Here is a 12,177-nt window from a genome sequence, read left to right on the forward strand (position 1 = left end):
GATTTGCCTTTTCAGTCCCCAGCATTGACTTAGCTGAGCCTTATAAAATGTACAAATGGACAGTTTTGCCACAGGGAATGAAAAACAGCCCTACTATGTGTCAAATGTATGTTGCTGCTGCTCTTATTCCAGTAAGAAAAGCATTTCCAAAAGTAATGTTATCACATTACATGGATGATATATTGGGATGTGCATCTGAGGAACAAATGTTAGAAGCATGTCTACAAAAGACCATAACAACACTAAGGAACTACAAATTGTACATAACTCCAGAAACAATTCAAAGACATGCTCCTTTTCAATATTTAGGATATGAAGTATATCCTAAGGTGCTCACAGTACAAAAACTTTCCTTAAGAGCAAAGAAGCTAAACACCTTAAATGATTTTCAGAAATTGATAGGAGATATCCAATGGATGTGTCCAGTGTTAGGCTTGAGTACCTATCAATTACAACCATTATATGACATTTTAAGGGGAGACAGTGCTTTAAACTCACCATGCCAGCTTACAAAAGAAGCTTAAGAGGCTTTGAGAGAAGTTGAACTGGCTTTATCCAATGTGGTTGAAAGAGTCATTCAAAAACCCTTGGAAATATCAGTTTTTGCTACACAAGAGGCACCCACAGCAGTCCTTCATCAAGGAGACAGTGTAATAAAGTGGGTGAACCTCCCAGCATAACCAGAACAACGCCTTACTCCTTACCTAGTGCTTGTGGCTAGAATTTTATTAAAGGCCATTAAGCGAGCAGTACAATTATCTGGGATAAGACCTGATAAGATATATACCTTTTCTACTAATACACAAATTAATGTGTGTTATGAAACCATCCCAGAGTGGAAAATTTTATTAGCCATGGCTCCCAATTGTACACATGGGTCTCCATTAAAGATAACCAGACTATTACATAATTGGCGATGGATTCTTAAAGAAAAGATTTCTAAAGTTCCTCTTAAAAGACCAACTATCTTTACAGATGCATCCAAACATAATATTTGCGCTGTATACTCTCATGACTTAACTATAAAGAGAGTAGTTGGAACTCCTTTTCAGTCCACTCAGCAGAATGAATTGTATGCAATCATTCTAGCTCTTACTTATTATCCAGGAGATATAAATATGATATCTGATTCAGCCTATTCAGTAGGTGTGGTACAAAGAATTTCCACAGCCCAAATAAAATTTGTAGCCTCTAATATGTATCAGCTCTTTAAGGAACTTCAAGAGCAAGTGAAAAAGCATCCAGGTAAGATTTATATCTTGCATGTCCACTCTCATAGTGGACTTCCAGGTCCTATTTTTGATGGTAATTCAAAGGCAGATAGCCTTCTAACTATGCTGGCCAATACTCCTTTATTTCAAGAACCCCAATATCTCATTTTAAATATCATCAGGCTGCTCAAACTTTATGTTTACAATTTGGAATAATAAGAGAGGAAGCTAGCAGCATAGTAAAAGCCTATACGGCTTGCCTTCCTTTCCATGTTCCTACACTGCCTCCAGGAAAGAACTCTCGTGGTTTGAGATGCAATAAAATTTGGCAAATGGATGTGACCCATTACAAATCTTTTGGTCATCTGTCTTTTATCCATGTTTTGGTAGACACTATTTTAGGATTCACTTTTGCAATACCAGCAGCAAAAAAGAAAGTCCAAGTGGTCCCTGAATTCCTTATCCAAGCATTTGCAATTATGGATGTTCCACAATAAATAAAAACAGATAATGGGCCTGCATATACTTCTAAACATTTTGCACACTTTTGAGCACAGTATAAGATTTTATATACTACTGGCCTACTCTTTAATCCTCAAGGACAGGCGATAGAGAGGAGAAACAGAGACATTAAGCCTCTCCTCCAAAAACAAGAGAAAGGGGGAGCCACAGATCCTAGAGAACTTCTAAATCTAGCTCTTTATACTATTAACTTCTTGATTTTTGACAAAGATGCACTGGTTCCAGCAGACAGGTTTTATAACTCACTTGAAGGGCAGTGTCCAGTGCGAGCAGCTCCACTATCTTTAGATAATCACCAGGTGATGTGGAGAAACCCAGAAAGTGGTGAATGGATGGGACCAGATAGGTTAACTGCTTGGGGAAGAGGATTTGCTTTGTCTCTACAGGTGGAGAAGGAATCAGATGGGTGCCAATGAGCTATATTCACCTTATCCATCGGAGAGAGATGGAGCAGACCCTTGAAATGAAGGGGAAGACCCAAGAAACATCAGGTGGTTCCATTGCTGACTTTTGCCCCCTTTTCCTTTCCCTCTCCCCCCGAATGAGCATGGCAGTTATGGCATTTGACTCATGGACATCAAAAATTGTTGGACTTCAAAACCTTCAGGAATCATGGGATTCTCTGAAACATGATAAGATTGTTGTAGGACTTGAAAACCCTCAGGAGTCATTGGATTCTTTGAGACATAAGACTGTTGTAGTACTTGAAAACCCTCAGGAATCATTGGATTCTCTGAACCATGATAAGACTGTTGTAGGACTTGAAAGCCTTCATTGGATTTTCTGAGAAATGATAAGACTGTTGCAAAACTTCAAAATCTGCAGGGATTCCCAAACATATAAAAAGACTGTTGCAGGACTTCAAAAACTTGTGAAGATCATTGGATTCTCTGACATGTGAAGCAATGGACAAAAGATTGGTTTTGGACTATCTCTTGGCTGCTGAAAAAGGCATATGTGTGACTGTTGTTTACATACCCTCCTTCTAGGACTTCTGGGAATCTTTTACAACACCATGTTGATTCATATCATTTGTTATATCACTACTTGCATGTATAATTCATGTTTGTTACACCACATTGAGCCTGCACTGGTTGTGGGGAGAGTCATTACTAATAGCCTGTGCGTTATTGCTATGTGCTTGTGTAATACCTCCCATGCTGATGGGTTTGTGCATACCTGTTTCTAATAAGACCCTTCAGCCCAGAAACCACTAGCAATCCCCCACTTCCCTTTGGTGCTTTTCATCTCCCTTCCTGAGATGTCAGGGAGGGTGTGATCATCTCCTTTTTAGTGCTTTCACCTCCTTTTCTGAGAAGTCAAGGAGGGCATGATCACTTCCCTTTAGGAGTTTTCACCTCCCTGAGAAGTCAGGAATGGTGTAATTATGTGTTCTAAAACAAAAGAAAGCAGGAGATGTAAAGGGCTGAAACTCTTGAGTTCATGCACTGAGATTTGGACAAGCAGGCACTTAAGGCTAATTACCAATTGGACAATACTCTTAGCATTTGCTTGGAAAATGGCCCGCCCCACCATTCTGTGCTGCTCGATTTGTTGGTGGATAGAGAGATTGGGAAGAGGGATTAGAGAGTGGAGTAGGACAAGTGAGGGTCACTCCAGGTGGAGAAGAAAGAGGACATTCCTGTGACCACTAGCTGTCCTCTCCCTTCAAGAAAGAATAAAGATCAAGGACTTTTGCTTATCCTGACTCCGGCTGATTCTAAAGTATCCAGGGTGTTAACATGGTCGTCACACAATAACTTGCTCAAATCACTTAGCTGTTGGTTAGTCATTTTTCAGCTGTATCCAACACTTCCATTTGACTTCATTTGAAGTTTTTTTTTGGTAAAGATACTAGAGTAGTTTGCTATTTTCTTCTCCAGCTCATTTGTCAGCTGAGAAAACTGAGGCAAACAGGGTTAAGTAACTTGCCTAGAGTCACATAGTTAGCACATATTTAGTACAAGGCCATTTTTGAATTCATGTCTTACTGATTTCAGTTTTCTATTCACTGTTCCACCACTACCTAAAGTGGATACTTAGTGGAAAACTATATTATTCCATTCTTTCTTTGAGTAATCAAGTGATATCCTGACATCTTGCAGACAAGGAGGACTGTTTACATGAGGGAAAATATAAAAATATAAAATAAAATTTTGCCTTAACAATACCAAGTCTGCATTCTAGAATGGGCAAAGCACTGACTTTGAAGTTAGAAGATGTAGGACTAAATTGCCATTTACTATTTATTGGCAAATTACCTTGGATATCAGTTTCTTCCTGTGTCATATGAGGGAGGCAGAGAAAGTAGCAGGTAACCCTTGATGTCCCTTCTAGCTCAAGATGTGTGAGCTTATGTTTTAATAATACTTTTTTATTGCTAATAGTTTGCAATGAAAACACTTCTCTATAACCCCCTACTCAGTAGTCTCCTCCCTTGTAACACAGAAGTAAAGAAAGTTAAACAAAGCAATATATTGTACAAGTCTAAAAATATATGCCCCACTCTTCAGTCAAATGTAAACTTCTAATACAAATAATTTATATTCAAATTCTTATCCCCAATGGAAAATGGTTAATGAATATGAAAAATAAAATACTGTTCCCCAAAAGAAATCTCTAACTTACCAACCACATATGAGATTGCTCTAAATCATTAATAATAAGAGATCTAAAAATCAAAACAACTTTGAGCCTCAGCAATTAGCAAAATTGTTACAAGAGAGGAATAGTCAGTGTTACAAGGATTATAAAAAGACAAGTGTGTTAATATTCCATTAGTGAAGCTGCTAATTGGACTTATTATTCTCAAGAGCAATTTGGAATTATCCAAATAAAATATTTTTTCTGATGTGGCCAATATGGAAATTGCTTATTTTCTTTCCATGAGATTCATAAAAACTTTACTCAAAGGAATTTCCAAATACATTGAAAGTTTGCAAGTTAATGAGGTTTTAAACAAAGACAGACTCAGCTGCTATGTGCTGCTATGTATTCACCACAAATTAGTAGTAAAAGAAATTATCCATTTGTTCAGTTAAAGTCACCTAAGGCAGAATTAAAGCAGAAACATTTCACATTGCCTAAGACCAAGAGACATTCATCTATCCAGAGCTCCTGGCAACTTGAACACTGACAGATAGAGAAATTAGGATCAGGGATTAGTCATACCAGATGTTAGATAAGAATGTTAGATTCACAAAGAACTTTAGTCAAAAAGTTTAGAGATTTACTACCCCACCTGTATTACCATAGTTTGGAATTGAATCTCATGGCTCAATGTTAACTTCTTAGATATCTCAAGACATCCTATCCTGAGGTTAGCTTCCTATTGTACCTTCCCTATGCCAAATGCAGAGAATGCTGATAACACCATGTTTTTACTCACCTAACTCATATGATGTTGCTGAATATTTCTAGATCTTAAAATAAGGAGGGTTTAGATGTATAAATCCTTTCTTATGTCACATGTTTTATCTTTTTCATTTTTTTCCCAAAAATTCATCTACCTACTCTTATCCCCTCTCATCCTGAGAGAACATATTGGTGGGCTATAACATAAGCTCATTGGCTTATATGATTTTTATTGGGCTCTCCCAGAAGAAGAATCTTCTTTATTATTTATAATAATTGCAAAGGTTTTACTTTTCTTTTTTTTTCAACAAGAGGTGGAAGGAAGATAAAGTGGATTTTTCTTCTTAGAAATTAATTATTCAATTAATTATTCAAGTTAGGTGATTGGGTGATTAAAATGTCTATATTTTTGTCTCAAACTCCAAAGATGAAAAAAATAAAAATAAAAATGTTTTTATAATTTTATAAATTTTAAATTTTATACCAAAATTTTAATAGTAGTCCTTTTGTAGTAGTAAAGAATTAGAAACAGATAGCCATTGATTGGAAAATAGGTAAGCAAATAATGGAACATTAATTCATGAGATATTACTGTGTTGTTAGAAACAATGAATATAAGGAATATGCAGACACATGGGAAGATGTAAAAACTAATCCAAAGTGAAATAATCGAGAAGAAAATATAATTTCAATTATGTAAATATAGAAGTGATTGGGAATGGTATGGTAATCAAAAATTTGTATTATTTCTAATTCAGGCTAAATAGATGCTTCTGAGGATATGATCTGATTTTCTTTGATTTTTAGTTCATGTTGAAGCATTTTTTATGTTTTTCCATGGTAATGAATAATCCTGTATGATATGAATTGTGGTAACTTGCTAAATGATGTTTTTATTTCTTGTTGCTGTTCCATCATTTATGACTCTTTTTGACTCTATTTGGATTTTTCTTGACAAAGATACTGGAGTGATTTTCCATTTTCTTCTCCAGATCATTTTATAGATAAAGAACTGGGGTAAACAGGGTTAAGTGACTTGCCCAGGATCACATAGCTAATAATATCTGAGGCTGGATTTGAATTCAGGTTTTCCTGACTCCAGGCCTGGCATTAACTGTGCCATCTAGCTGCTCCATGTAATTTAAGTAAGTTTTAAAATATAAAATGATCTGATCTCTCTCTGTCTTGATATTCCTCATTAATTGACATTTTCTTGATGAATATCCAAAAAAAAAATGAAGGTTAGAATCTTTCTATAATTTTTGAGTAATTTGATAATTATTAGGTTGTCATTCCAAGTTTTGCCTTATACTTTTATTACTTTTGCTTTTAAAGTTTTCAAGCATTTTTCAAATTGAGTTCTTTTTTGGTAACCATTTAGCTCTTTCTCCTGCTGCTTCAGCTAATTGGTTGTCCAGTCTGAGAATTCTATTCCCCATTAATTTTATTTCTTTATTCAAATTCACTACTTTATCCTTAAAGGTTTTTTAACTATCCTGTTCTCTTTTTAACTGATTTTAAAAATTGTCTCTAATTACAAAGATGACATTTTCCCTTGCTAAAACTAGATTGTTTCTAATTTCCTGTAAAATGTTTATTATCTAATTTGGTATGTCTTGTAGTACGCACATCCTAATTTTGTTGTTGAAGTTAATTAGATATATTACTTTCTGATAACTTTTCTTCAGGAGTTTCTAATCCATAATATTTGTTCATCATGTTGGAAATTGTTTTTTTCTTTTCCTTCTTCTTATTTCCCTGTCTTTTAGTTTTCCTTATCAGAGAGGCTATTCTATTTTGAAATTCTTGTTCGTGCTCTTCTTTTATTTCCTCTCCTCTTTATTTATTCATTAATTTGGGGGCATTTTATCTCTTCAGTTGAGAAGGAGGGGAATTGAGCTGTCACTTCTAGAGCCTTTCACTACATCACACTCTGTTGGAACTCTCCATCAATTTTTGTTTGTTTAATTTTAAATAGATTTCATATTTGCCTTTTTAATCCTATAGAAATATAAATTATATAGTTTCAGAGAAAACTAGGAAGGCTTGTATGAACTTATGCAGGAAGAAATCATCAGAACCAAGTGAATAATTTATAAAGTAATAATACAATGTCAAGAAAATGACATGCAAAACTTTAGAATTCTAATCAATATAATAGGAAATCATGATTCCAGAAGACTAAATATGCAACATGCTAATTAACATTTGATAGTAAAGTGAAGGATGAAAAATACATGAAATGTACATTTTTGGACATGGCCAATGAGGAAACTTGTTTGATTATGCACATTTTATTTTTCTTCCTTCCTCCTTTCCTTCTTTCCTTCTTCCCTTTCTTTATCCTTTCTCTTTCTTCCAAACTTCCTACTTTCCCTCTTCTCTTCCTCCGTCCCTTCCTTCTTTCCTTCCAACCTTACTTTTTTCTATTATTTTACTATTCAATTGAAAAAAAGGAAAAAGTGGAAAAGAAAATAAATGTTAATTAGAAAAAACATTATTAAACAATCATAAATGATTGAGGTTACATAGATCTATGTATTTAAAGCAAGAGTTGTCCCATTTTAAACCAACTAAAGAGGCCCAGAATCCCAGAATTCCAGAGATGGAAGGGGCCTCAGAGACAACCAAGTCAAACCCATACTGAACAAGAATGCATTCACAACACACCCAACAAGTGAACTCCAATTTTTGCTTAAAGCTTAAAGCTTCTTCTTAGTGAAGAAGAATGCCCTACTTAGTAAGGGAGCCCCTTTCACTTTCGGACAGCTTAGATGAAGTATTTTTTGTTTGTTTCCTGAGATGGATTAGATGAACCAAGCTCCTAATAAATATTTGTTGATTTTTCCTGATTACATAAAGATCAATACTTATGGGCTTTGGGGAGGGCTATATTTTTCCTGAAATGACATTCATCTAATATTATTCATTTTAAAATCTAAACTACAAAATTCTCTTCATTATGAGCCAGTTGAGAAAAACAGCTGCACAAAGTTTATGGCATCACAGAATTTGTTAAAAGCATCCTTTTGTAATCTTATGTCTTGCCAGCATGACCACAATGATTTAAAGGCTACACAAAATGCAACATGTGGAATTTGCAAGTTCCATTAAAACTTTATGCACTTTCCAAGTTCTCTGACAAAAGTAGGGTGTATTTTGTCTATTTAGCCTTGACCCACTTGAGTTGGAGTATGTACCACTCCCTATTCTGCATCCATGAAGGTAGTTTCCATGGTGTTATATTGTGGGAACCTGGTTTTTGATTAAGAAGGGGTTCTCTTTTCTCAAATCCAGTGTTTTGTTAAGTTTCCACCCAAGAGATACTACTTAAAGTTTAGGTTATTGTTCATATGTAGAAGTTGCTCTAAAGGAGCAATAGAAAAGATGTTAAATATGGAACAGGTAATTGATTCCTACATTGACAGGAGAAGCTAAAGAAAGCACATGTTAACAAAACAGGATCCATCAACTTATTTGATCACTATTGGTAGGACCTTTTTCTCAGTAGCAGACACAACTCCCTCCCTCTATCTTCACAAAGAAGCTACCAAATCCTCTGAGATGTTCTGTCAATGACTTTTGATAACTGACAAAACCTCACTTCTCCTGGTCAGGGGAGTTTAAATATCAACTAGCCACCAATTCTCCAAATGTTGCCTCCAACATAAATTAGTACAAATACTGACACTCTGCATACCAGGTCTGGGTTCCCATTAATGGTTAGTCTTGCTTGGTTCCAGTAAGAATCCTATATATATATAATTCCATCCTGCTTTCTATTTTACTAGGTTGAGGCATCCAGTTCCAGCTGTTTCTCCAGCAGACCTGTTTCCATCATTCTAGACAACTTTTTAAAAACACGAATGGTTCTCCCAGTAAGACTATTTTGTTTTATTCTCTAATGACTGTTTTGTGGTGCTCTAAGTGCTTGTGTTGAATCTTTGAATCCTGCTATAAAGTTCTATTGGGATGTATGTGATTCTTTACCTTCATGAAGACATAAAGCAGTGAATTCTCTTTGCTTTTGCTCATCTATTCCAAACCTGAACCTCCTCTGAATTTCATTTTCAGTTGCTAACTTAATTCTGGCATCGGTCAAAATGAATTTCTCTTCTCACTGAACCAAGGGTCTTTGGACCTCTCCATCTCACAAAGTCGCCTGAAATCTTAGACATGTCTATCATGGGATACTCCATGACCAAAGATCAGGACCAAACAAATAGTAAAGAGTCAAAGGTGACTGGGGGCCTTGCCTAACTTAGGCCAATTTTCATTAGTTGGTTCATGGGAGACACCATGATATCAGGACAAAGAAGGGCCAATCCTTCTTCACGTATAAGTACAGTAACATAATGATACCCAGGGAGTTGAAGCTAAGACAGACCAAGCTAGAAGCTCTTTCTTCTGCAATTAGCTCACTTCTCTGCCACTGTCACAATATGAGAGTATGAACAAGAAAACACAAATTTATTACATTATACTAAAACATAAAATCCTTTTCACTCTTGAGTCTTTTCATGACTGAAGACAGGTAAGAAATGTGTTATCTCCAAGAGATCTACAATATGAATTCTTGAAATTTCTGCAAGTTTTCAGATCTCAGGGAACACATTCCCTGGGATAGTCTCAATTCTCAATGCACAACAACAACAACAACAACAACAATTCTCAATGCACATAGAACATCTCTGCCCCAAACATAGACTTCCCATTTTACTTCCAACAGAGAGTTTTTTAAACAAATGCTTTGTCTTTGGCACCAAGAGTAACTTGTCAAAGGAAAACAATTTTAGCAAGGAAGAAAAAAATGGACTTTGTTTAAAGAAATGAGTGAGAATGCATAGGAAACTCCAAAACAAACTTAGATTTTATTTTTTTTTTTAAATATCAAAAGATCAAAGCAAGGATAAGTAATAGAAGAAATATGTGTATGGCATGGTGCTATAAAGAATAGCTTCAGGAATGTTAAATCTCAGAATGAGCTGAAGTTGGCAAGGCTAGCTAAGGACAATGTTTTGTCCTTAGGAAAAGTTGTTTTGTTATTGTTGTTAATAGTTAAATTGAAGGGAGAAAAGAGGGAATGAAAGGGGAAAGCCTTTGCTTGGGGGCAGACATTGATAATTGACAACAGAAAGAAGGCAAAGATGCTTTTTGCAAAAAGGAAATAACTTTTCCACTGAAAAAATTAGGAAACCAGAACCATTAACAGAGTTGATTGTCAGTCTAAATAGGTATATAATAAGAGAGTTTTTAGGTGCCCTCAATAGATTCAAGTCACCTAATAAAAATGAATTATTTCCTCATGACCTGAAAGAAATGGCAGTTATGATTGTTGAAATCACTGTGAGTGACATCATGGAAAATGGAAGAGGTACTATAAGACTGAAGAAGGGCAAGTCTTTTCTCACTTTTAGAAAAGGAAAAGAAAATAGGGTATGCAAACTAAAAGCAAGTTAACAGGATATTGCTTACTGAGAAAATCTTATGATTAAAGAGATGATTGTTAAACATCTACATTTCAAAGCAGTGATTACAAAGGGCCAGCATAGCTTCATTAAGAATAGGTCATACTAGACTCATTTTTTTTTTTTGACAGGACTAATAAACTAGCAGATAAAGAGAATGTTTTGGATATAGCTTATTTAAAGTACAACAAAACTTTTGGCTATGTATTTTTTAGAAGATTTTAGAAGATTAAAAAAATATGATTTAGGTGATAATATAATCAGATGTATTCAGAACTCTCTGGATGACCAGATCATTGCTCAGAGAGAAATTGTTAATATTTCAATATTAATGTTACAGAAGTTTTCAGTGGAGTATACCCAAGCATCTATCCTTAGTCCAGTATTTTTCTTTTTTTATAATTATAAATTTTTTTTATTTTTCAAAATACATGCAAAGATAGTTTTCAACATTCATCCTTGCAAAACTCCAATAATTTTCCTTAACATTTTTTTTCAATTACTTGGATGAAAGTATAGATGGACTATTCATGAAATTATCCTCTGCATGGGTGGAGCCAAGGGTGGTGGATAGGGAGATATGAAAGGAGGAAAGCTGTTTTGATCTGGCTAATAACATTCATATTTCAAAGGTATGGGGCAGATGAGAGAGAGTAGATTTTTTTGACCTTTTATCTTCAAATCCATACAAAGAAGGAACAAATTCTATATTAGAAACAATGTCATTTATATGATTTATTATATGATTTATATACTATATTATATATATTATGTTACATGTAATTATTATAAATTAATAATTATTGTATATATTGTGATTATTGTTATAACATATATTATGTTATATTTTATATGTTATATAATACAATGTTATAATATATTACTATTCTATTTTATTGTTATATAATTATAATGTTATTATATATTATACATGTTATAATATAATGGCATAATATATATGTTATAATGGAATTATTACCATATTTTTATATATATATACACAAATATCTACTGGGAGGTGAAAATATATGAATTATGTTTATTAGATACTAAAACTTTAACAACTCTTTATGTGTTTGTATTTTAGCTATATATTTTTAAAATATGAAATTGTTGTTTCTCCCATTAGGATAAAATCTCCTTACAAATAGAGATTTTTTTTTTTATCTTCAGCACTTAACAGTATCTGGAATATAGTTTAATAAATACTTGCTGATTGGTGGATGGATTAATTCACTGACTTAGCTTCTCTGAATATTTTTGAATTCATTCTTAGAACACTTGGTACTCAGACTGGATGCATAGGTGAGATTAGGAGCCAGCTGTCTAAAGCTGTTGTGTGATTTGGGGAGAAAAACCAAATGATAAAATTTTGCCTTGAATAATTTATCTTATTGAGTCACCTTCCCCAGTATGCTGTCTAATTTGTCAAAGGCTTTCCTCAAATATGGAACTCAGAAGTAAACACAATACTCCAGAGGAAAGCTGACCAGAACAGAATTCAAGACTATCACCTCCCTCATAAGAGCAAAAGCTTGATCAACCTAGAAGGAGCAAGGAGAGACATACGATTCTGACACTATTTAGGTGGAAACATCATCTTAATTGCTATTCTAGTGATA

At 34.4% G+C, this 12,177-nt stretch overlaps 1 long non-coding RNA gene across 1 annotated transcript in view; it reads left to right on the forward strand.

The window, feature by feature from the left end:
* The window catches only part of LOC116419697, a 52,712-nt gene extending 41,736 nt beyond the window's left edge, over positions 1 to 10,976 (forward strand). Inside the window, exon 5 of the long non-coding RNA XR_004229989.1 lies at positions 8,879 to 10,976. This is a non-coding gene — a long non-coding RNA (uncharacterized LOC116419697). The remainder of the gene's footprint in view (positions 1 to 8,878) is intronic.
* The last annotated feature ends 1,201 nt before the right edge of the window (positions 10,977 to 12,177 follow it).

The sequence above is a fragment of the Sarcophilus harrisii genome, chromosome 5, assembly GCF_902635505.1.
Source record: "Sarcophilus harrisii chromosome 5, mSarHar1.11, whole genome shotgun sequence".
NCBI classification, from domain to species: Eukaryota; Metazoa; Chordata; class Mammalia; order Dasyuromorphia; family Dasyuridae; genus Sarcophilus; species Sarcophilus harrisii.